Genomic DNA, 26,417 nt, shown 5'->3' with positions numbered 1-26,417 from the left:
CTTCAGCATCACAGGTACGTCGGAGGTTGCCAACAGAAAATTTCATCACCTAAATTTTAAGAAATAAAAGAAACATTTTGCAGTATAAGGAGTGAAGTGCATCGACTGTGTCCAAATATCCTTTGAGCCAATCCAGTTTCACACAGCTCATCGTTATCATACTGCTGTCTTCTTCCTTTATTTCGCAATTCAGGAAACAAAAGTGAATCTTGACTTATAAGAAAATGCATCATCTTTCTTTCTTCATTTCAAAGATTCGTCACTAAACCTTTACGCTGCCTTGCCTGTTTGTTTCCACATAAAGACGTTTTTTTAAAGCTTAAACTTGATCTTCTTAAGCAATGTGACGTTATAATGTCCATGTAGTCTTTAACACGCTTCTCATTCCGTCATAGAGAGGGGAGGGGGGGCCCGGAAAGTCATGTTCTAATCACATCTTATGCAGCTGGAGCGTTTCCTCTTTTATTAGATAGTCATTTCCGCAAATTTTGCAGTTCATTCCGTTCATTTAAAATTTCTTTATAAAGCAATTACCAAAACTGAATGAAAATGATAAAATCAGTAGAACAAAAAAAATAAAAAAAAAAGGGCAAATGATTAATGGCTGGGTTTGGTTCAGTTTTAAAATCTTTAATGTCTATTTCTCTTATTATTCGGCTTTAGTTCAAAATTGCCAAAAGTTCAAATTTTGAATCCATTGAGTTCTGTTTGTATTAAAAAAAAAAAAAAAAAAGATTTATTTTATTCGCATTATCAACAAAGTTTAATTGGCTGTAAAAACTACGAGTTCACTTTTTACTGTGTTTTTATAGATAATTGTAACAATATGCGGTCTGAACAATGGAAATTGCAGAAGTCGACTCCAGGTATGTTGCACTTGCAATAAATTTTTTTTTTTTTAATTAAATCGAGGTTATGAAAACCCAGTATATCTTTTTAAATTATCTAATGTTTACATTTCCATTTTGCTTGTTCGTTTGTTTGTTTTTTCATCAGACATTTAAAAAACTTATTTTTGCAAATTTGCTGCATCACTCTGCGACTTACACATCGTTCTATTTAAATGTATCAGACGGTAATAATGAAGAATAGTTCCTCACATGAACAGAGAAGTATTAGTGATAATTTATTCATCTCTCTCTCTCTCTCTCTCTCTCTGCTATACGTATCCAAAAGATCGTACAGACAAGACGTCGTATTTTTCCATATTCATCAACTATTCAATGGGAGTTAGTATTAAGGCTCTGAACCATCTTGTTTCAAATGCCTCAAGACATTGCATCACAAGCCAATCGCTTTAGGAAGGAAATGATATGTTAAATGAAAGGGAAAAGCCATAAAGAGGCTATGAAATCATAACTTATTGGCAACTGCTGTTTTATAGGCCTATTAATAAAAAAAAGACATATAAGGAAATTATGAAATAAAAATATTCATTACTATAAACATGTAGATTCAATATGCAAATCTCAAAAACAACTATCAGTACAGAAGAACTGTTTGGAAGGCATCGCACACAAATAATTTAAAACTGTCTTAATTATTCTTTTTTTTCCGAAGTTCGTTATCATGTTATTGCCAAAGTTATAGAAATAAGGAAGACCATATACTAAAATCAAATTTTATAATCGCTATTAATTAGGCAATTTCCAGTTGTATTATCATATAAAAGAATGTGAATTCGTTTTTAATTTCCTTCTTAAGCCTCATCACTGAAAACAGTAAAGCTGAAAGTTGTTCTTGCAATAATAACTCGAAGAATTTAACTTTTCTTTTAAAGCAGGCTTTGGTAGAAAGCGCAATTAAACCGAAATAACCAGAATGACTTTCTTTTACCAATACTTACTCAAGGTTCGATTCTACGCACGACTTGAAATAGTTTTCGTAGACTTTTTCCAGACACTTGCAAGTACGAATTCTTAATCTCGTAACTCAAACGTATACAATTTCATACGGATAAATGAAAGGTAGGATTAGGATCATCCGTGTACTACTCCGAAGAAATGTACTTGACTGCGAACGATGAGAAAAGGCAAATACCAGCTACCTACCGATTTCCAAAAAAAAGTTTGAGTTTTAAATAACTCTGCCTACTTCATCTGGGAATGTCAATTCGCTAGAGTATTTATTCTAAATTAAAAAGTGTATTAAAAAAACACAGTAAAAAATTTGCTCACAAACAATAAAAGCAAGAAAGAACTCCGACGTGAATGTATTACAAGTAGGGGTAACTCTGTTTTAACTCTTGCGAGGTCATTGTAACAAAAAGTATGCACATAAGAAAAACACCATTGTAAACACTAGTGTAGTTCTATAACAATGGGCTTACCGCATCATCTGTCAATCTAAATCTTAATTAATTTGCATCACACCCGCCAATCGAAGCCCAAACAGAAATGTAGTGTATATCGCTGGACATTATGAGACATAGCCGAGGAAAACGAGCTTTGATTTGCTACCAAATATGTTAACTAGGCTGTGTAGTTACCCATAGCTAAAAATCAAACAACAACTATGTATCGTTTAGTATACCCACGCATACTCATTAGTGAAGTATTCTATCATTTTGACTTCGACACGGATCTAATCAATCTTACGCACAACAATAGTCGAGTGATTAATATAACCAATTATTTAAATAAAAACAAAAAATTTATAATCTTCTAATGCGGTCACTGCAACAAAGACATGCATATGAACACGTGACAAGGTAATATTCACTACAACAATCAAGCCAACCAATGTTAATGCATGACTCAACAATCCATTCAAACACGTGTTAATTTATTTAAAATGCATTTCGTTATAGCCTAACGTGAACACGTATTTTTTCCTTAAGGTATTTCTATGCTTCAAATGTCAAATAAAATGCAAAATGTCGCATGTTTTCACGAAATCGTGATCCAATTAATTCCTGCGAAGGGAAATCTATTCAGGAATGATAAACCCATAATGCACAATATATATAAAACGACTACGAGGAATTTAAGAGTTAAATGTCATGGCAATTTATTATTGTACAGTATACGAGATAATTTGCCCTTCCCTTTAACTTTAAACTGTTCATTTATTTTTTCTATTGTTGCTTTCTAAACAGCCACAATAAGCAACAGTTGGATTCACATAATAAGAGGTAAAGTAGATATTTAGCTGAAAATTCCGAACTGGATATCATGATTCAGAATTTGGCGTGCAAAATAATCCTTGTTAATAATTTGAAGCGAACACTGCGGTTCGCTTCAAAGATCTTCCGTAACACACCCTCATTCCACACGTAATGCCAAGGTATTCGCACATTAAAGAGAAAAATGAAATGGTTTATAAGTAGAGTCATTGAAAAAAATCGGAAAATCCGAGGTTTCCCGAAGGTTATGCAAACGAATAGACTTCGAAATCTGAAGATGACGAGGGTGGTGTACGCGTAGAACTGACGAAACCTTTGGTATAATGACTTCGCTGACGAGTAGGAGGTTTATGAATGGAAAGCGTAAAAGATAAACAAATCACCGTGGAGTGCAACAATCGGCCCATCCCACTATAACAACGGTGACGTCGCATGACAAATTACCACCGCATCTTGCGTGACATATCGCTGATGGTGATTTACATCCGCCCATTGACACAATGCCTATTCTACTGATGACTTGTTACCGTATAAAGTTAATTCCTCGAAAGGGCATTTGGCTTCTTAAAAACGCGCCATTTAAAATATGAAATATAGCGAGGCCTTATTAGGGAAATTCGGAGTATTTGGCAACAACAACACCCCCAGTGGCCGTTCTAATGTGCTAACCGACCGTGTTTCCGGTAACGTTCGAAACCGAAGCGGTGCACTGTTTACGCGAGCTGGCATCGCTTGTGTGTCCGAACGTTCCCCCTCCCCCCTTCCACTTCTCTCCCTTACACTTGGGTTGGTCCGTGCGCACGCGCGTCTAAGAAACCAGACGTCACTACGAAACGATCCCGCGCGCGTGCTTGAAAAACACGTGCTGGTTTTAAATGAGGGTGTCCCAAACGAAATAATCTGTAACTTAAGAATGAAAATAAGCAGCGTAGATAAGAAAACAAATATTTATCCTTTCTCACATTTCTCCCCTCTCCTCGCTCCTCATGGTTATCATTTTTAGTTTCCGGGGTCTCTTTCTAGCCTAGTACTGATAAACAGATAAGCAGAAAAAATAATCATAAATAAATAAAATTAATGTAAACATAATAAATAAATAAATCCACTAATGGCCTTCTCATTTCTCAGAGGAATTAAGCGGCATGGTTTAGCTTGAACGATTTTTTTTTTTTTTTTTTGGAAATCGGTAGGGAGCTTGTACTGTATTTATCCTTCGTCATCGCAGTTCAATTTGCGTTTCTCCCACTTAATAGATGAAAGGATATTCCTAATCCTGCATGACATTTATTTGTATGTGTTCATGTGACTGTCTGTTCAAAACTCGATTTTACTCAGTTGGCAAATGAAAAACTCGTTTTTAGTGAAAAAAAAAATCCTACTTAGTGACCTATGACAGAGAAAAGAAAATTACTAGAAAAAATCTTCTAATTAATGACTTGAAATAAAAAAGTAAAAATGAATGAAAGAAAAATAATCATTATAAAAGATGCAAATAAAAATAAATAAAAGTAAACAGAAAATTAAATTCTGATAAACAGTAATAGCAATAATCTCCTTTCAGCGCTGTCCTCCGTTTGTATTCAAATGATGTTCCTTTGAATGTATCTCAAAGAAATGGCAAAAATATAATGGAATATAATCACCGTCACTGAAATTTTTGTGACTACATTCACCACACCTTTTTTTAAAATGAAGGGAAAAAACAAGATTGAAACCGAGTATAAAACGAACATTGCTCACCTAACCGACTTTTATGGTATGATTTAGGTCCAAACTGTTTGAAAAGATGCTTTGCGATCTATAAAGAGAATACTGAAGAATTCTTTGAAGCAGCAATTATTTTAACTTTATAACCTTGACTGATTATAAAGTATATACACGGGTTAAATGCTAAACAAAGAAGAAAAAAACTTTTTTACAATACTGGTTTCTACTTTTCTCGTTACTCCATACACAAGAGTAGAAAAACTACCCTATTACTTAAACTATGTATTAATATTTAAAAAAAAATGAAGTAAATTTTTATTGTCACCTCTACTGCTTTTTTTAAAGATAGAGAACCCAATTGCTGTTTTCCATTCTATTGGTGGGTTACTTGTTGAATAGATTTTATTTAAAAATAACAGGAGGCTTTCTTTGAACCTTATTCCTGCATATTTATATAATTCTGAACCTAACCTATCCTTTTCAGGTGAATTTCCATTTCTTGTTTCTTTCAGGCTGATTTCTAATTCTTCTTTAGTTATTTCATTTTCATTAAATGTTTGCCAGTTATCTTTTTTTTAAAAAAACATTTATCTGTCCACAATTCTGTATCGAAATTCAGAAATTCTTCTCATTTCATTTCGGTGTTTAAGTTTACGTTTTCTTTAGTATCTGCATTTAAGTGTTTCAAAATCTTATATACATTGGGCCTTATTTTATATAAAGTATGTTCTAAATTAGAAACGAATTTGTTCCATGATTCTCTGTGTCTTTTTCTGACTTCCCTTTCAGCTATGGCTCTTAATCTTTTATATTCTAATTCATCTTCTAATCTTTTACTGCTTAACCATTTACGATATGCTTCTTTTTGAATTTTGATTATTTCTTTGATTGTATCGTTCCATATCTTCAGTTTTTTCTTTTTATTGAATTTTTTGGTCTTTCCTAAGCTTTCATTTGCTGCTGTATTTAGTATTGTTTTTATATTTTCTATTTCTATTTCTTCATTTTGTTTTATTTTATCTAGATATTGGTTTTGTTCATGTAGCCATTGTATATTTGTGTCATTTAATAATCTAGTTTTATAAACAAATGTTTTAATTTTTCTTTCTGTTCTTGTCATTTGTAGCCATTTAGGTGGTAATCTTAATTTTATTTTAACGAGGAAGTGGTCACTGCTTATTTCATATCCTCTGTGAACTCTAACATATAGTGAAAATGTTGATGTCTTTTCATTTAAGATAAAGTAATCTAATATTGATTTCCATCCTCTTGCTGCCCAAGTATATTTATATATGCCTTTATGTTTATAGAAAGAATTAATAAACTAGTTAGAAGTTAAAAGTTAACAGAAAAACAAATAGCAAATAATATTCTAAAAGCTATCATAAGTATATATGAAAATAATCAAATACAAATAAGATTAAATTATGAACTATCATTTACGAGAGAGATAAACCAAGGAGTCCGACAGGGATGTCCCCTTTCAGCAACACTTTTTAATATTTATCTAAATGAAATAATAATAAAATGGAATAAATATTTCCATCAAGGTATTAAACTTTCTCCTACTGTAAACTTAAATACTCTTAATGACCAAATAATATTTACAAATTCTGAAGATAACTTACAAAAAGCTATTTTAGATCTAAATGAGATATCCAAAGATTATGGTATGATAATATTCACAGAAAAATAAAAACGATGGTATTTAAAGAAACAAGATCCAATAAGAACTAAAATAGTAATAGATAACAAGATTTTAGAACAGGTGAATTCATTTAACTACCTAGGATGTATGATTACATATGAAAATAAAAAGATATAAACCTAAAAATTGCAAAATATTTAAAAATAACAGGTGTAATTAACTCTATATTTAAACCAAACCTGGCTCAAAAACAAACCAGGCTAAAAGTATACAATACATTGGTCCTACCAGTCTTAATGTATGGAAGCGAAATCTGGGCAATAAAACAAAAAGACAAACAAAGATTAACAACAGCAGAAATGAAGTTTATGAGAAAAACAGCAAAGTACACTCTATTTGATCACAAAAGAAACAAAGAAATTATGAAAGAATTAAACCAAGAACCAGTAATAGAAAACATTAAAAAATATAAGCATAAATGATGGAACACGTTGAAAGAATGAAAACAGAAAGATTACCAAAACAAGCCTTAAAGTACAAGCCATTAGGAAAAATAAACCAGGACGTCCTCTTATGAGATTCAACGATGATTTCTAAGTCTGAACAGGCCACTCTAGGCCTAAATCCTTGACATGCATGATGATCAAAAAAGAAGTACATATTTGTCCTTCCCATTTCAGTCAACTTGATTATTTTAAGTCTCGTGAAAACACATTTTAATATCAGTGAAGTGTCCTATCAGCTTGGGGAGAAATTTCATCAAAATGCAGCATCTGTGTTTTTTGAGAAGGAAAAATTGTAGCGTTACAATAAATGCGTACCATCACATTACCATCAATAGTTATAACAAGTATTGGTAATGACATCGAGAAGGTTGAAATCCTGCAGCTCTCAAAGGAATGTATGTAAATGCCTTCAGGTGGGAGATGGATTTTGTCGCCGGTGTGAGACCAGACTCGCTTTATTGAAGGTCAGAAGTGGCTTGAAAAATCCTCATGGTAAATTTCTGGAGAACTGTTTTCAGTTTATCTAACTTTTAAACCATCCACGGTACTATTACTAATTGCATTATCGGCTGTGGGCAGCATCATAGACATATTCTCCTCTTCACTGAACAACTTCTTGAAACACACAAACAAAACTCTTCAGAGACAGTGCGCTGCATTAATAAGGTCTCGAATACAACAGCAGGATTGTCCCTTCTTCGTAATGGAACATCATCTAAAATAGAAAAAAAAAAAAAACTGTATAATAGCAAATTTACATACATTTTGCACAAAACGCATAAACCCTCTTATCCTCTCACATGACATCGGACATGGAAGACATTCAGTCGAAAAGTTCTTGGTTCAAATCCCATGCAGGATAGCTGAAAGTAAGTTAGCTAGTCTCATTGCGAGGGAAGCGTTTCCACTCCGGAAACCATTCAAGTATTTCCTCCTGCAAAACACAGAGAACACGTGCAATTAACCGACATAATATACTGGTCTTATATCTTTAGTTCTTTGGCCGTAATTCCAAAAAAAAAAAAAAAAAAAAAGAGCCAACCCACTCTAAGATCGTAGTCTTATTTGACCTTGCATAAACTCAACCCACAAAACAGGCGGAACTAACTAGGATCAAATTAGGATCTACAGAATTCGAGGTAAGAACACGCTAGAATGGGTTTACAGTTAAATATAGTTGACAGTCAGATATAACTTATGAGATTAAAAGTAAAAATATCAAAATATTTAATTTAAAAAATCATAGAGTAGTCTGGGAATAAGATGTCAACAGAGGGAGGGAAATATGCCGTATCATTCCCGTAATATTCAGTCACCAGTTTGTAGAACAGACAATGAATTTATTCGCTAACTGGCAAGAATGCACAGAGTTTAATATCATTGGAAAAGAGCGAATTCAAGGACTGCCTTACTCTAGGAGGAAAAATGCAATCGTCTATCGTGAAGGAAGTTGGTCATTGTTCATATCTCTGGTTCAAGGCTAATGAACTGGAGGGGGCTATAAACACACATTTTCATTTGCGTTCGTGTGTGTAGAATGGGTTAATAAATTTTATAATACTTTTATTGCAAACAGGATTTCGTATTTTTGATTACACTTCGATAGCGTGTCGCGGATCTATTCCCGTCCTTTCCGTAACGATTTTGAACTTCATCAAAAAAGGAATTGTCGCCAAAAAAAATAAAAAAACTGAACACGCACATATTTCTATCCTAATTCAGAGTAACATTCTAGTGAAATAATTCCTAAGAAGAGATAAACAGCTCTTTGCGTGAGAATTTGTGAAGGCCCTATTCTGGGAAAAAAAATTTAAAAACAAGGGAAAAGAAAAGCATCCGGTGGGGGAAAACCCACTTATTTTCAGTTAGGTTGCATACACCAATAACTGGTGACCTTTAAATCACCCAAACTTTCACGTTTAAATATTTTCGCTTTGGGTCCTTTGGATATTCATTTCAGAGCCCAAAACTTGAAAAGTATTTATTATTTTATTATCCAATACGATCATCTAGATACATTTGATGAGTGGTACCATTTTTTTCAGCTCATTACCTCATTTCCTCAAACCTTTTTAAGTTCACTAGAAATGTGTTTAACTCCATGTTAAACTAGAATGTATACATGCATTCCCTCTTAAAAGGATATGCATTTTTGAGTTTGAATTTTGCTGATTTTTTTGCTTGGTTTAAACATTTTGCTGACTTTATGTCTGGTTTAAGAAATTTGCTGATTTTCTGCGTGGTTTAAGAATTTTAATGATTTTTTTTATTTTTTTTTATTTGAATACTGCAGGCTTTCTTGTTTTATGGTTTTAGAATTTTGTTGATGTTCATAATTTTCAAAACAGTTGATGGCTATTTTCATAAATTTTAGAAGTAAATGTAGTATGTTCTTCACGATCACGAGAACACCTGAAGACTAATTTGTTGATAATGCCTTTGAATTATTCGTAGATTTTGCTAATCTACAAATAATGCATATTTGCAAATAAAGAACCGAGTCAAATTACGTGTGAACGAAAAAGTAGCCTTATGAGAACCAAACTCTGTGTTCTATGATAAAGAAAAGTCGTTAAGTACTCAGTATATTATATTAGCCATTGTGTACACGAATAGTCGGTTGCAAAACTTCCTGTGAAACAAATCAGAGAGAGGAAGTCATTTAAGGGAGATTGCTTTAAAACCCTGTGACCGGAACACAATTGTTAGTTATGAAAGTTTTTCACCTTAGAATAATAATAATAATTCTCTCTCTTTTCACTACATATTTCTGTAAAAGGCTTGGTGAATCTTGTTGTTATTGCATTTAATGATGACAGATGTTCATAAAGGTAAGTGCAAAAAAGGTTCAAATTAATAGATATTGTAATTAGCATGTCAGAAGCCAATCTTTCAAAGATCGATGTCAAAATGATACCAAAAATAATGAAGCATTTTGTTTTTTTTTATCCAATATTTTTCTATTTCATTTTATATAATAAAAATAAAAAAAGCTCATAAGCTGATTATTCAGAATATTAACGGCTTGAACTTCTACAACCCCAGCAGTCACAGTGTAGGTTTGCCCTTGTGAGGAGGGTTTTCCCTGCAGGTTTTTCGTATCCATTGTGCAAACCTACCGGAGGTTGCACATAACTTACAGAGAGAGAGAAATACATTTCGACCAATAATAAAATAGTCATAATAACAGATGATCATTTTATGAAGAGTCTACATTGTATAGGGATTCGAATAGTATGACTGAGGTCACGTGAATACTACTGCGCGCTTTCTTGTCAAAAAGCATCCTACGCTTGTCATAAATCATCCTCAATAGTTTGCACAACACTGGAGACACAACATTTTTTTTTACTTTGTTTAGGCTTACGATGTATTTCTTTGTACTTTTGTTTATGGTATATTTCTGTTATGTCAACTATAATATAACGGTTAATTATAAAAGTTAGTGTTCCAAATATAGATGTAATGAAAAGTTTTAGATTATTTTAAAAGTTTGATAAATGTTTTGTATGAAAGAAAGTTACGAAACACACCAAACAGGTAATTGCAAGTCCCTTCTCAGAAAAATACTTAGGATCATTGATAATTAATGTTTATAGTACTAATTAAAATTTAGTAAAATATTGAAGCAAATTAAATACTGATTCTTTACAGTTAAGTTTTTAAATATCTACAAATTTTTCTCTCTAAATATAGAACAAAATTGTCCTCTTGATTATCAACTGGCATTAAATCTGCAATATTATAACTTCTAGCGGTAATTGCTCTTGTTGCTATGGTAATTTTAGAGAGTCACGTAGTGGCTGAATTCAGTACTATCAGTCTAATCACTTATGCATGAAAACATAACTGTGAAGTAATAATTCGCGTTATAGCTAACAGATTTTCTCAATATCTGTATAAAATGAATTCTTGTTTCATAAGTTGAGTGATCTTGAAATTAAAAATCTTCTGAATGAGCTTCCACTTAAGGTAATCATTATTGCATACATTTAAAACTCTTCTGACACGTCTCCCATTTGTTATTAATAAAATCAGCATTTTCACGACACCTGGTGACATTAAATAAAATGAAAAAATCTATCCAACATAAATCATAAAATATTTTCAATTTCGAATTAAAAAAATTAATGTATAAGTTGCAATCTAAATGATTGCAACTTATACATGATTTTAAATAATAACCGAATAGCTAACCTCGTAATTTTAATTTTTGGCACACTTTTAATCCATCCCATTACAAATGTCATTGACGTGGGAAATCAAGGACAAATGCCCGTCTTAGGCAACATGTTGAAGCGTCATGCGTGGGATAGTCGGATCAGATTGCCACAGTTTTACAGAAGTGAAAGAAAACTTTACATTTTAGTGAGCCAATTTTAGTGAGGTTTCAAAATTCTAAACTAAGTATAATATTATTTAAAAAAATAATAAATTATATACATAATTTGTTGGATTTGCCGATCCAAGTATAAAACTAAAATGATTTATTCTAGATCTCATTAACATCGTTCTAAGATGTTAACTTACGATAATTTATCCCTTTTGTTACTTGGTATCTTTGCCTAATAAATAAATAATTTGAGCAATATACATTTTATGGTCAGTTTATTAGGAATATTCATGTAATAGTTGGGACACTTTAGAACAATCTCAATATTTAGAACTTTAGAACAGATACTTCATGAGTTCCCCGAAATACTCTATAGGTATGCTTTCGGAGGACGTAATGAATTCTTGTAGTTCCTTCGGATAATTTCATTTCAATGCAAGTGCCAGGTGGTACTGAGATCCAGGAGCAATCCGTTAAGGCTAAAGTCAAGTCACTCTCGTGTATTCCTGTAACTATCCCTGTATGGTAATGTTCCATTTAGCATGGAGATTGTCATTTGAGCGTTGTGTACAAATAGGCAAAGAATTGTGATGGTACATTCTAATACATTGTACTATGCAGTTTTTATAGTAGTACTGTAGTTTTATTTTGTTTGGATTTTACAAAAGCTTTAAGATTGTTTTGCCCCTACAAATTATGGTATGAATGATCTCTAACAAAGAAAACTGTTTCAATATGCACAAGTCGTTCTAAGGCGTCTGATACTGCCGTGATGAGGGAAGACAACATGACCATCTGGATTTGTAATATTTATGAAGACCTTTTTATACCCTTAAACATAGAACATACAATGTCCTAAAAGTTATTTCCAGTTTTACAATATCAAGTACTTTGCATAAATAATTTTATTTATACAGATTACAATTTAAGTTTCTTTTGTAATGTGTTTAATAGTAATAGATTAACGAACGAATGTAAACCAAATCTGATTCCGGTTTTATGTCAAAAGAAAGTGGGCCACAAAACTTTTTCATGCGCAACACTGCGGTCATAGGAAGGTGCTTAACTTCCCTGTGAGGCATGCTCAGTAGGCGCCGCTATCTGAATCAAGGTCACAGGTCTCTGGAAGTAGATTACCAAACATTATTGCTGTTATGGCAACGGTAATTAAGACTTTCCCCAAAGATATGAATAACTTTAATGTAGACGAGTGTGACGTTCTGAAATGACACAATTTATGCGCAGACTGGCCCCTCATTTTCGTCCAATAAGTACTCTTCCCACATTGCCAAGACCCGCCTATTTCAGAGAACATAATGAATTCTTCGGAAAAGAAGTCTTTCCTCTGTACTCGAGGTAAGGCGGTAACACATTTTTCTAAGTGAAAATAAAGGTCACGTAGCACAGTTACGTAGCGGGATCGGCCGTCCGAATTTTCACTGCGACTGAAATCTCTTATTCATTTCTTTCTGAATAAGAGCACCTCGTGGAAATTCCAAATTAGATTTATTCATAATGACGTTTAGGGATAGAGCGCAATGTGGCCTATAGAAATATCGGAAATTCCCGCTTTTATGTTACAATAAAATGGGATTCTTCTGTAATATGTGTGGTCTCTAATTTATGGAATACTAAATTGTGAGATTTGCTAGCAGATTCCGAAAATCTTGGAATTATATCGCAGGTTACAGATCTTAAGGAAATCTTGTGGTAGGTGACAGATCTTAAGAAACTTAACAATAGAATATCAATGTTTATGCAACCTTATATAAAAGCAAATAGAGATTTTCAAGCAGATTTCAGGAAAATAAAATAAAAGAAATATAATAACATAGATCTAGCGGATTTGAGAGGGATGGCATCGTTATGGAGGGATGATCTCGAAAGTTTCTCTAGACTTTGAACATTTAAAATTCCCTCATCTAGCTTGGTCACGTGTCCATTTCGCTTTTAAAAATGTACCACCATTTTTTTTTTTTTTTTCCCTAGTAACTAACATTCTTCCAAAGGCCAGTTCGCCCTAACTTTGATATTACTCTAGCTGGTAATAATTATTGCATTCGAATGATAATTTTGAGGTTCCACTGTCGGCTAATATTTCGAATAACCCTACAATTACTATAATATGCAACCTAGTTTGTTGAATCCCCACTTCCCTTCCTCTTATCCAGAATTTTCTCCCCATTCGCTAAACACTTAACTCCTAGGAGAGGTTGGAGCTGCGTTGGTAATGATTAATTTAGACTATTTAATACTAGTTTAGGCTAAATCAATAAGTATAACAGGTCGTTCGATCATATATCTACGAATATTCAGCCTTTGTAGTCTGAAGTCACCGACTGAAGCGGAAAAAGATGGATACGTGACAAATAAGCTACAATCAGTTATTCTAATAACGAAACTGTTGAGTAAAAAATTGCATCTATAAGTTCCTACACAGTCAAACTCAGCCCACTCATCTCAGCAACCAGTTGCATGTGTGTGTGTTTGTGCGTGTGTGTTGAATGTATTCGTTAGAACCACTACCCGTTCGTTCCGACTTGCGTACTTAGAGAGCTGGCATCGCGGAAGAACCAAGCTGATAGTTCAAATGTTGCTAGTCATAAGAAGTTTGACAACATAATGCAACAAGGAAGCGGACAACCAACAAAAAATAAACAAACAATGATTTATCAGTCCGGTCCATCACTTGAACGAAAACACTCCCATAATGATTCATTTTAAGTCTATGTTTCTGACAGTATTTGCATAAATTATGATTATATATTTTACATATAACATAAATCTATAAATAGAAGAGAAAATGAACCGTAAGATTTATTATTTTCTAGACTTGAGTCTAAAATATTACAATTCGTAACATAAATAATTGTGGAATTTTCACAGTTATTTCCACTTACTTTTTGTTAAACATTTCCAACATTTTTTAAAAGACATTTCCACTAATTGTGGAAATGTCTTTTAGAAGATGCTGAAGGACACGTAATCCGATGCGTGTGTAAAACATTCCCTTTTTTTTTTTTTTTTTGTTGGTAAAGTTGCTTTCTCTTTGATGTGTAACCAATAAACGGTCAAATAAATAATGAATATGCTTAATCAAGTATATTACGTAAAATATGTGGAGGATATAGTTTTTCTTTTACCCTTATATTATTTCTTAATATAAGGTTAAAAGAATAAATTACCAGATAAAATATAAATTAATATTACTAATTTATATTTTATCTGGAGCCTCTGGAGCTTAGTCCGTATCGACGACATCATTTGGTTGAAAAGACTTGAGTTTCAAATCCCGTCTAGAACGTGAAAATTCTTTTTATAAGGAATTTTCAGTTGAAGGTGAGTTGCCTAGTCTCATGGAGAAGTGGAAAGGTTTTTTCCTCACAGAAACTTGGTTTTTCGTCCTACAAAAGAGACAAACAAGCCAGCAGGGCAAACGTAATTTACAGACAGTGCAGATATAATTAACCCTTATCACAAAGAATCATCAGATTTCTAAGATGGCAGGTCAATTGGCCGTGACATCTAGTTAGTTTCTATTATTTTAGTTATGTATTTAATTATTTCACATAATATAAATCTGTTCCTTATATTTGGATTTCTTAAACATGATATGTCCTGGAAATTCATAGAGGCGCCGCGTAAAATAAATAATAATATAATAATAAATGCTTTTTTATGAAAGCTAGCACATTGACTGATTATTTCATTGAACATTCAAATAAAAGTAAATATTAACATTAGTGCCCACTAAAAAAAAAAAAAATCCAGTTGTGCATGCAGTGACTTCCTCAAGTGTGGATTTAGCGCTGTGGCGAGAATGAACACATGGCAGAATCAAAACAGCTTATATTTATTATAAAAGAAAAATAGTCCTTTTTTTTTCTTAATATTGAATCCGTATGTGTTCACATACTGATGCGACCCTCGCTGTTTGATGGTCATTAAGAGCAGTCATTATTGTTAGAAGGATAAACAGCATGGTGTCAGTTAAAAAAAAAAACAACAAAATAAGTTTCATACAACTGGGATGAATCACGAACAATTTTAATTCTTTGGAAAGCCAGTAAAGGTTAACTCGCATTGATTCTGTGAAAAGATCTATTCGTAGTTAAGAGTATTAAGTCACCATTTCCATTGACAGTTGTCATGACATCTGACAAACAGAGATTAACGTGGTAGAGGTTTGTTTTCATGGCGATCTCTCATTTCCTACTTGTATCCCCCTCTTCCTCCTTTATAACAACCGGCCACTCTTCTCTACTTTTAATGCACAAGCGACTCTCCGTGGCTACTCCAAGTTAAATGCATTCCTAGTCACGCTGGTGCGCGCCAACTCTCGCCCAACAATAAGCATCCACAGGCCAAGATAAAATTCCAAGTCACGAGTCTGTGCTTCTGAATGCCAGTATTCACATGGAATCAAGCTAAACCTGAAAAACTGACTTGACTCCACAGCCGGAAATTTCACCTGGCATTTCGGTGTGTCTGTGTGTGTGTGCATGTGTGTGGTGAACAAATAACATCCGCCGGTGATACTGATTTCGCAGAGGTTTTTTTTTTCAAGCTCTGTTTTTGTCTCACCTCTTTATTTCCTGCTACCGATGATGGAACACCCCCGTTTTAGGTCATTTACAAATGGTAATTACCATCAATTCAGGGACACAAACAGGAGAATTTCCTTCTTTGGTATGTTCCACACACGTGTTTGTCTGTCTGGGAAATAGATAGCAGAATATCTATTGAAACGATACTGTTTATAGACACAAGAGGGTGAATGAGGCAGCACAGGATAAGAGTTCTCTCTTTGCTCTAATTCATCTTGACCATTGGATAATAATAAGGCCATTGCTCTCTCTCTCTCTCTCCACACACACACACACACACACACACACACACACACACACACACACACACACACACACACAGATGCTGGACATAATATAAACATCTGCTTCTCAGCATTACAAAATAAATGTACGGTATGAAGTCTTCATACATGATTGGAACCTCTCCAAAATTACAATGCCTTGATCCTTAAACCATGTATAATTCCAGCATTTCATGCTGGAGCAGTAATTTGTTATCCTCTCAAATGCCAGATCTCAACCTCAACGAGCATTTGGGATTATACAGAGGGGAGAGAACAGTAATTTAAAAACTAAGCGATTACTTGAGAAAACCGGGCACTAATCTTACCACGTAGTTCTAAGTTGTTCTTGTCCACAAGCAATATTATTCTTTCCATCCAGGTTTTATGTGGAGGCCTAGCATTCCGCTGATGTTTCATGGGTGTTTTGAATTCCTGTACCTACTTGTGCAGTATTTTGGAATTCGATTTCTTACATTGGGTAAATCTACAAAGGGTATAACAATGTGGATAAAACGATAGAAAAACAAAATTGCTCAAAAAATTATATATTTCAAATATTCATGATAGTGGATTTGATCTAATACCTTTCCTTAAATGGGCGGAATTGTCATAAAAAAATTAAAAAAAAAACTTTTTCCTTCTAAATCAGTATTGTTTCACTTATTATTGCAATTCAAACTTATTCTAAAAGGAGAGCTAGAATTTCTATGAGGAACTTTCTTCCTGGAATGATAAAGAGTAGTAATTAATCCAACATAAAAATTATCTTCACAAATAAAGCTTATCAGGGTGTTAATATAAAATAAACGAAGCCCAACTAACAAGACTAATTCAAATCTTCCCAACCAAAGAGATTTTATCGCTACAGGTGGCATTATGGAGGTGGAGGTGCTTATTATCATTAGACATCAACACTATAAATGAAAAACAGTGTTGCATTTTATTCTATTTTGTTTTTTTATTGATAAATGTAAATACTGAAGACATGAGAAGGTTGGAGTTAATTAACTATAACTGTCAGTAATGTGGGAGCTCCTTCTGCGTTGGAAAGTAATTATATTTACCATCGCCGGCTGTACCAGGAAATAAATGAATTTGTGAGTGATGATTTATTATAGATCGTTTAATTTAAATTAAATGTACAAGGAAATTATCGTTGAAACTAGAACATAATAAAACTTATCTGTTCTTCAATAGTCTCTATCAGCTCCTTTTTTCCCCCAGTTAACGTTATAGACACTGTACAGTCAAATATTACACCCACCATCATACTTCGTAGAGCCCTCCCACTTGCTCTTTGAATCCCGTTTACGTATCAGAGATCCAAGTGATGCCCAGGAAAACATTCTCCAACCATAACACTGCCATCTCTTGCCTGTTTTTCTGTAGCGTGATAAGTGTCCAGGTTTACGCATAACCTACCAAAAATTCTATTTTTGGAAGGATATGCGTAAACCAAAATCATCCAAAAATGCAATTTTTTGCCAAACCTGAGTGGTCCAATGACGTTTTTCAGATGCAAACTATCTTGGCAAGAGATAGTCAATCGTTAGCATGACTATCTTGAGCAGATATCTACTTCAGAGGCCGTGGGAAGGAAAATACATTGGACTGTGGTCGGGGAGGGGGGGGGGGATATCGGCATTTGCCCTTCGCTTAAATTTCATAGTCAGCCGTTCTATTGTTTTTTTTTTTTTGTCTATAGATTTTCCCAAAAGTGAAACAATCTGCGTTCATAACGAGAATCGATGAGGCATTGGCACCCATTGGTTGGGAGATTGTTGTTCTGTCAAGTGTCTTGCTACTCTTAACCTTAGCTACAACACTCCGTGAACAGCCACACAATATAGACATTTTTGTCTTACCTTTTTCGAAGTCCATCAGATCACGTCTCTTGTCCATCTCGATCAGCATCGCAAACAATCGCACACCTCGAATATAATATATGTTGGCTTTCAGCATGATACGACGCCACCTGGCAGAAAATAATATTTTGACTGTGTGTACTCAATATCATTTTCATTATTGTGTTAAAGTGCGGCTGTAACTCGCCATATTAAAATAAAATAAGTTTGAAAAAAAATTCATCCTTTCAAATACCTTATTACTGATTCAATATCACATTATAAAACAATATATAGATGGCACTAGAAAAATGGACCTCAAGTTTTATAATAATTTTTATTTTTTCAAATCTGTGAAACACGTTATTGAAATCCATACCACTTTATTCTCTACGGTATGAGTATATGACAAAACAACTTATTTTTGGCTTATCTTAGCTGGAATACACTTCAAGGATCTTACACTAAGGAAGTTATAGTTCTAGGCCTTTTCGTTCCACAAAAAAAAGGCCTTCGATCGCACTTGTTTTCATGAACACAAGAAAAAAAAATTCTTTGAGTCATTACAAATTAAAATCACTGTTTTCTGGGACACAGAAAAAAGAAATAGTCAACTGTCCACAATTGAGGGTGCACGTGTCTCTTCAAGGTTAAATTCCTTTAACTGACCATGGCCTTCTCAAAGACTTGTGGACAGTGAAATCCTTCAAATGCGATGTCATTGAAATATCAAAGAAAAGAAAGGAGGTTAGTTAAAAGAAAAAGAAAAAAACTTCATTCATTCAATATCTAGAGGTACTGCTTTGCAGCGGATAAACAACCACGTAGGGATGGATAAATAACTTTTCAGTTTTGTGTGTTTTTCAATACTGTTTGCTGTGGTTATTTAGATTGCAGCAAATCAGCAAGGGTGAGGAGTCAAATTTTTCTGTTTAATTCGTACTTTTCTCGGAACAATTCGTTTTACATGCGGAAAACCTGTTACCAATCCAGTTCGCCTTCGCCTAAGAATAGTTAACTCAGCCTCTAACAAAAGCACTTAGAAAATTCCGAACATTGGGTTTGTCATCTTTGCAAATCACACAAATCTACCGTATTTCAACAATGAATGCTCTGGCAACACTACGTCTCAAACATCCTGACAAAAAAATTAAAAAAATTAAACATGGAATAATTCCGACTATCATTCTGAATTACCAACCTAAATCATTCAACATATTCTGAATGCCACGCTGAATGTGTCAGCATATTTACTGATGACGTACTCAGACAATGAAAGTACAGTCATTAAGCTATTAATGATCTTTGGACAATTTGCTTCACGGGGGGTATTTTGTCTCCCGCTGTTATGAAATTAATGTAACCGTATCTAAGAACTGGTTTTGTAGCTCTACCGTAACGCACTTGTTCCGTCCTTACTGCCTGAGCTAAAACAGGTTCCTGCAACCGACTGATTTCACCAATTATTTTCGGGGATGTTGATCTCCCTTCCCCCTAAATTTCTATGCGATAATGTTCATAGTGCAGACCAGTGTCTGTCACGTTCGACAATGAAAGTTTATTTATTTTTATTTTCTTTTATTTTTTTAATTCCTCAAATTGAATAGTGACATTTCGACATCCTTAACAGTCGCTTAGGTATCACTTAAGAAGATAACATTTAAATAAATCACGCCTTTTAGAAACTCCTCAAGGTCTAAGATCTCGATTTAAGCATTAAATTTGATTAAGGAAACCTACGGTATGTTTATTTCAGTCAGCCAGACCCAGCAGTGCTCGGTTAACAAGGTCAGTCTTCAAGTACAGGTAGACCAAACGACACATTCGAACAGAATGACTTCAGTCGCATTTCTACTTCCATGTTGTATAGAAAGAGGATTTTATAATTTCGTTGCGCTAATGTATATTTAAAACTACTCCTCCTGTAAAGTCATTTACATGGTATACTTCGACAAGTACTCGGTTTTAAACAAACACTGTACATTGCAAAATTTTGTACACTGTACACATTGAAAAAAAATATGTATTCTCAGTACTCTCTTAGTCTGTAAATCATTTTCATTGTCTGATTAGTTTCTTGGTTAGTTTTACAAAAAAACATAAAGTCCCTAATGCTTGTTTCTAAGGTTGTAGAGGTCTGAATAGTTTCTATGTTACCTTGGTAGAAGAGGGGAGATTTTTTCACGTTAAGATTGTAAGATCCTGAGCTTTTTCCATATTAGGATTATAGAATTCTGAGCCCTTTTCACATTGAAATTTTAGAATCCTGAACCTTTTTATATTAAGATTGTAGGATCCTGAGACTTTTTCGACATTAAAATTGTAGGATGCTGAGACTTTTTTTTCCCCATTAAGATTGTAGGATTTTTCCTAAGCTTTTTTCACATTAGGATTATAGAATTCTGAGCCCTTTTCACATTAAGATTGTAAGATCTTGAAAGATCTTAAGGATATAGGTATCTTAAGGATAAAGATCTTAAGGATATAGGGTCCTGAGACTTTTTCTTCACAATTAAGGTTTCTAAAACTCAAAGCGTTTGTGTCAAAGTTTTAAATTAGGTGTGGTAAAATTATTTATTTTTATTATAACCTTAAATATTTAGCATTTGTTTCTTATTCCCACTAAAGAATTAACTTTATTATTTGTTTGCTAACCAAGAGATACAACGAATGAATTAAATGATCGATGAATAATTTAAAACCTAAAAGAAATAAATATCACCTTCGAATAGAAAGACAAAGAAGTGAATAATTTTCGTGTTTTTTCTCCAAGAGATTAAGATTAATTACGTTAAAACTATTTTGAAAAAAAAAATTGTAATAATACAAAATTTGTTATTAATCTAAATCCGTTCTCCACGACTCTGCATCCGCCATTTCTTTGTTATTTCCTATAACTGACTATTTCTTTAATGTGTCCAAACACAAAGCAAATACTGTTGAACAAGTTGAGAAAAGAAGAATCCCTAGTTTTCTTTAAATGGATATATTTTTTGCAATACACAACAATCTAATTAAACTAATAGTAAGGCTTAACAATATTGACATAACGAAGTGTCAGTTGTGTATAAATAAGCATGATTAAAAGGTCCCTAGCGGAAGATATATGCAAATATTATAAGTAGACGTGAGATACGTAACCTTGTTTCTGCAGTCTGTGGTCGGTTTTGAAGGCTTAATAAGATGCAACCTTGACATCCTTGTTGCTTTTCCATTATATAACAAAGTCAGAATTTAAAAAGACAAACATCTTTACGATGCTTATCACACTCGACTCAGAAAAGAAAGTGGAAAAAATTTTCACGGCCTGCAGTTTAATATTCTGCCTGTGTGGCTTCTTTCTGCCTTACTTTTACTTTCTGAATAATGAAACACAATAAGAAAAATCAAAGCCTTGTGACACAAATAATGCAACGTAATGCGGGCGCCCATTGTGCTAATTATTTTTGATTTGGAATTAATTCTATTGATGAAAGCCAATCAAGTTTCCTGCAGCTCTTGTTACTAGAGGCATTGTCTGCGATAATAATATTTGATTTAAAGAATATTTTTTTAAAAATCTTGAATTAGAGTGAATTCTAATTAATTAAATGAACATAGACGCATTTTCTAAAATTCAGTATGGATCATATTTGATATCGAACTGAATTTAGTACTGCAATTCAATCCTCCTTTAAAGTTGGGCAAAAAATTACCCGCCCTGATGTTTATATCAATCTCCCAGTATCCTCTTATACCAATCTCCTCTGTTAATATCGCAACAAAAAAACGTGTCGTTAGTTATTCCTGTAATGAAACGTCATCATATTAATCCACTATTATGCAAGGAACTAATAGCTAAATTCATCTGAAGTTTTACATCCATAGCAGCAGCATATAAACAGACTGATTGTGGATAATTACGTGAGTACGTTATATGTTTTATCATTACGTCATATCATTTTATTGAAATAAAAAATAAATAAGAATAATAAGAAATATTTTGTACTTTGAAGAATAGATTTCTAATATTCCTTTAACAAAGAAGTTAGTAATGACAATGGATACAAAGGGTATTCGGATTAATGAACCTGCACCCTTCTTGAAGCAAAATGTACTTTTCTAATTACTGAGAAAGAGATGTAACCTCTAGATCGAAAATTTATCCCTTTATCGATCGCATTATAGAAAACATATCAGGAAAGCATTATGTTACAACCGTCTCAGAATATCAGACAAAACTTGTCACACGAAATCAATTATGAACTGGCATGACCTCATGTTAATCGACTTGACAGTTAATTAAAAAATCAGGTGTGTGTTTTTATCTTAAAATGGGGATAGAAAAACGAATAGGGTTTAGTTACTCTCAAACACGCTTTATATTTGAGGTTTGTGTGCCTATTAGCTTTATCTCATTTGAATTATTTCAAAGACGTGTTTCAAGGCTAAATTTTGTTATAATAAAAATTCTTCCAACCGATAAATATATTTGGAGACAACTTTACATATAAAAGGAATACGTTAGCAGCTTTTAACTATTTGAAAAGATTCGCTTCGAGGTTAAAACAAGCACAATGTGTGTGTGTGTGTTAATCATTCAAGATTTTACTCAACCTTTTAGCAATTTTAATCTCCTAACCTAGTTTCCTCTTAAGTAACGGGCGTGAAATAAGAGATCCACTACTTATGCCAATCTCTAATAGAAATCATGCAGTAACTTCTTCCGTCTTGTACACATGACGAATCATTGGCCATTAATATACTTCCTGGAAAGGTGGTAAAAACATCGCTAAAAAGGTGTATGAACTTAATGGGTGGTTTCCAGTATCTAAAAATTTCCGACCTCGCCAAAGAATCACTGAAATAAGATGATCCGCTTCTAACGAATACTTAAAATTCAGGTCATGTACGCAGTATGAGTCGAATACTAATAAGAACGTGAGTCGTTTGCGCGATCAACCGAGTCCTCCCCCCCTTTATCGTCCCCTAGCAGGATTTAGTTAAGCTATATACGCTGTCTGTTGCCAAGGCTACGTCTACCTAAGAACGTGACAAATGAGGAGGGTGAAAGTAGAAGTTAAAATAGGTGCGAATGAGGAAAGTCAATTAAAGAATGCTGGGGGCTTCTCACCTGTTGCTCTTAGCGTCGGTTACGTCAACAATGAGCTATTCACTTAAGAAAAAAAAATGCAGAAAGAGATAGAGAGGGAAAAAAGAGAAAAATTAATAAATAAACGGCATTATTTCCCTCAAGAGGAATGCATGAGAATACTATTGACACGTGCACGCCATCTCCATTTATGAACAAATTAATCTTGTATAAGCTAAACACACAGCACATCAGATGAAAGGTAAACCATTTCAACAAAGAGAAACTCATTCCATTAAGAGTAATTACCACTATCTGTTACTCCTATTTGGGAATAGGCCTAACAAGTTACAAAACGAAGTCATGAAGGTTGCAATGGCTTTCGTTTCCCTGCACTGACCTTGACCAAGTTACAACACGCTTTCCTTAAACACTCCTGTATTGACGTTACTGTAGAACAACACCGGGGGTTAGAAACTGAAAGCGATTGCTAATGTTGCTGCATATCTTTAAAAAGAAGTGATTATTCCAACTCATCGAAAAAACCTGAAGATTTCGAAATGGTAGCGTGTTTGATATAGTTTTGATATAACAGGAAAATAAACAGTTATAAAGCGGAAATAGAGCTGACATGTTCCGCCTATTAACTAGCTTATTAAACAAAATTCAGCTACCATAGCGTTAACGAACGAATAGTCCAAAACATACAAATATTAAAGCATTTATCTTCTAAAATAAAAATAACGAAAAAATGTAATTCTTCTACTCACTTCCGTATACTTCCCGTTAACATGTATATATTGTATGCCACAATACAGTCAAGATTTGACAGGTTCTATACCGTTGTGCATTTTATTATTATTTTTTTCTTTTTTCGGAAAACTGGACACTGTTACTGTAAATGAATAAATAGATGTCGCTTTGGGAAATGACACAATTCGTGTTTTTTTTTTTTTTTTTTTTTTTTTTTTATTAACGCAACGAGGAAATATCATGGTATATTGATATGCGCATGCCATATGTCAAAACGGATACAATTACAGTCATTACGTCTGATGGTTCCACCATTGAAGACTTCCTAGTATATTCGATAATATTTCATGCAACTAACCTTATTAATTGTGTTTATTCTTCTAATAATTGACCGATTCTTCCTGTGCTACATCAGAGTAGTAATAAAGAATAAATGAAAGTATAATCTCGACTACTAAACACAAAATCAAAAACAGTTTTACCAATAAAGCAATAAAGTTATTTACGATAATGCTAATAATTTTGTTGTGGTAAAGTTAAGCGATACATGTGGGTTATAAATTCGCAAGCATTACATCTGTGTGTACCTGAGTCTTGCATGTTATCAAGCTGCAGAGATCACGGATCTGCTGACGAGTCTTCTCCTGATAAGGAAGTTAACAGTTGAACTTGTGTAAATCATGTTAAATGATCGGGATAATCTGATAGTGGTTTACTAATGCCTGCTTTAGTTTTTCTAATGATTAATGTGGTGGATTTCTATCCATAATTTAATTAAAGAGTTAAACCGTATTAATCACTACATTTAGTAGTACAAAAACTGTTAAAATAAAGTTCTTTTAAGTATATTTCGTGATCAAACATTTTGGTGTATTTTTCTGAAAATTCAAATGTAAATAAAACCCTTAGTTGATCTTTCTCGATTGTTTCTCATAAAACCTTCGAACAATTAACAACGTGGATGTTTGCATCTTAAAACGAACACTTCGCTTTGCCACTTAATACAAAGAATGTCTACAACTCAGATAAGAACCGGAAGGTTCTTTTAATCTGTTATCTACAAATCAATCTTTACTTCCTTTTATGGGATTGGGGGCTCTTCCTGCACTCAGCCTTTTTTGTATCGCACATTCCCATCAGCTTTGCTTTCACACCGCCCACCACGAAATTTTCCACATCTCATTCATCCTGCGAAGACTCATCCCCAGGCTCTAATGCTACCTTGTTAAAGATTCTTTTTGAACAACATTCTAGATGACCACACCACGACTTACTTGGAGGTCGTCAAAACGTACGTGTGGCGTGATTCACACCCTTCCTGCCATGACAGATAGGGGAAAGGGGCAACATAAGTACCGTTCTAATGTAAACTTCCGGAAATGGTCAAACAAAAGAGTCGGCAATTCAAACAAGAGATATTCGGGGGAATCCGTCTGTTGGCATTCCTCAGATACCGATGTCTGTCAACAGGTCAACCCTACAACTGATAACGCCTCTGACAAGACATGTCCCGATATGCCCGATTTGATATTGTTCACAGCATTCTCAGAGCAGTTAATCGTGTCAAGAACACTTTAAAGATAAGCCCGTGTAGAAACATCTCTATTGAGCATCAAATGAAAATGCCTTTGGTGCATTTTAAACAATTCTGCGGTTAAGAAATGACAATTGTATAACAGAAAACATTTTATAATTTAACATTCAACCTTTAAACTTCCTTTTTCGTTCATTTGTTTTGGTAGGACAATATGCAGATCCCTGTTGCTTCTATAATTACATTGGATTTGCGCAATATGAGAAATATGAAAGTTATAAATAGAAAAAACGAAAAGGTAATTCAATTCTTTGGGTTGAGGGGAGAGAGAGAGAGAGAGAGAGAATATTGCACTTGCAGTGATAAGAAGCCTTAACTACAATGACTAAAGAAGCAGTGTTTCCCAACGTGGGGCGTACGTCCCACAGGGGGACAATTTGAATATTTGGGGGGGGGGGGCAATTGGAAAATGATGTTACATTCGTCACCTCGTCACCGATATAGTCAAAAAATCACCATTGTCGGCGATAAATTGTCGATGTTGCAACCCTGACTTTCCGAGAAAAAAAAGCGGACAACACTAGTACAGCAGTCAACATAAATACAGTATTAAGAAGAACTCTCAGAAAAGCAAAAATTAGTCTATTAGAACTTTATTCAACATAAAAGGAACAATGGCATGGCTTTGTGACGAGACAGAAACGAAATGCAACTAGTTTTGCGAAAAAATTACTATTGTCCTTCCTGTCGTCATATTTAGTTGAATGTGACTTTAGTGCTGTAAACGACTTGCTACTGACAAAAAGAAATCATCTGGATATTAAAAACTGTGGAGATCTGAGATCGAAATTGACAAAATTAGTACCTCAAATAAAAACTCTTTGCAGCAGACATCAAGCTCAAGGATCGCATTAACTTGGATTCTATTTTCCCGAGTTCAGTTCGATTTATGTTTTATACTATACAAAGTGTAATTAAACGTTGTATTCAATGAAGAAAGTCAAATTAAAAACAGTTTTACCTT

At 33.7% G+C, this 26,417-nt stretch overlaps 1 long non-coding RNA gene across 1 annotated transcript in view; it reads right to left on the bottom strand.

Annotated features, from left to right (window-relative positions):
* The window catches only part of LOC150106363 (uncharacterized), a 334,416-nt gene that overhangs the window by 241,423 nt on the left and 66,576 nt on the right, over positions 1-26,417 (bottom strand). Inside the window, exon 3 of the long non-coding RNA XR_016548303.1 lies at positions 18,057-18,166. This is a non-coding gene — a long non-coding RNA (uncharacterized LOC150106363). The remainder of the gene's footprint in view (positions 1-18,056; positions 18,167-26,417) is intronic.

This window comes from Typopeltis vanoorti, chromosome 5 (assembly GCF_054136105.1).
Source record: "Typopeltis vanoorti isolate ZY-2024b chromosome 5, IOZ_Tvanoo_1.0, whole genome shotgun sequence".
Lineage (NCBI taxonomy): Eukaryota > Metazoa > Arthropoda > Arachnida > Uropygi > Thelyphonidae > Typopeltis > Typopeltis vanoorti.
This window is presented reverse-complemented; position numbering and strand designations above follow the sequence as displayed.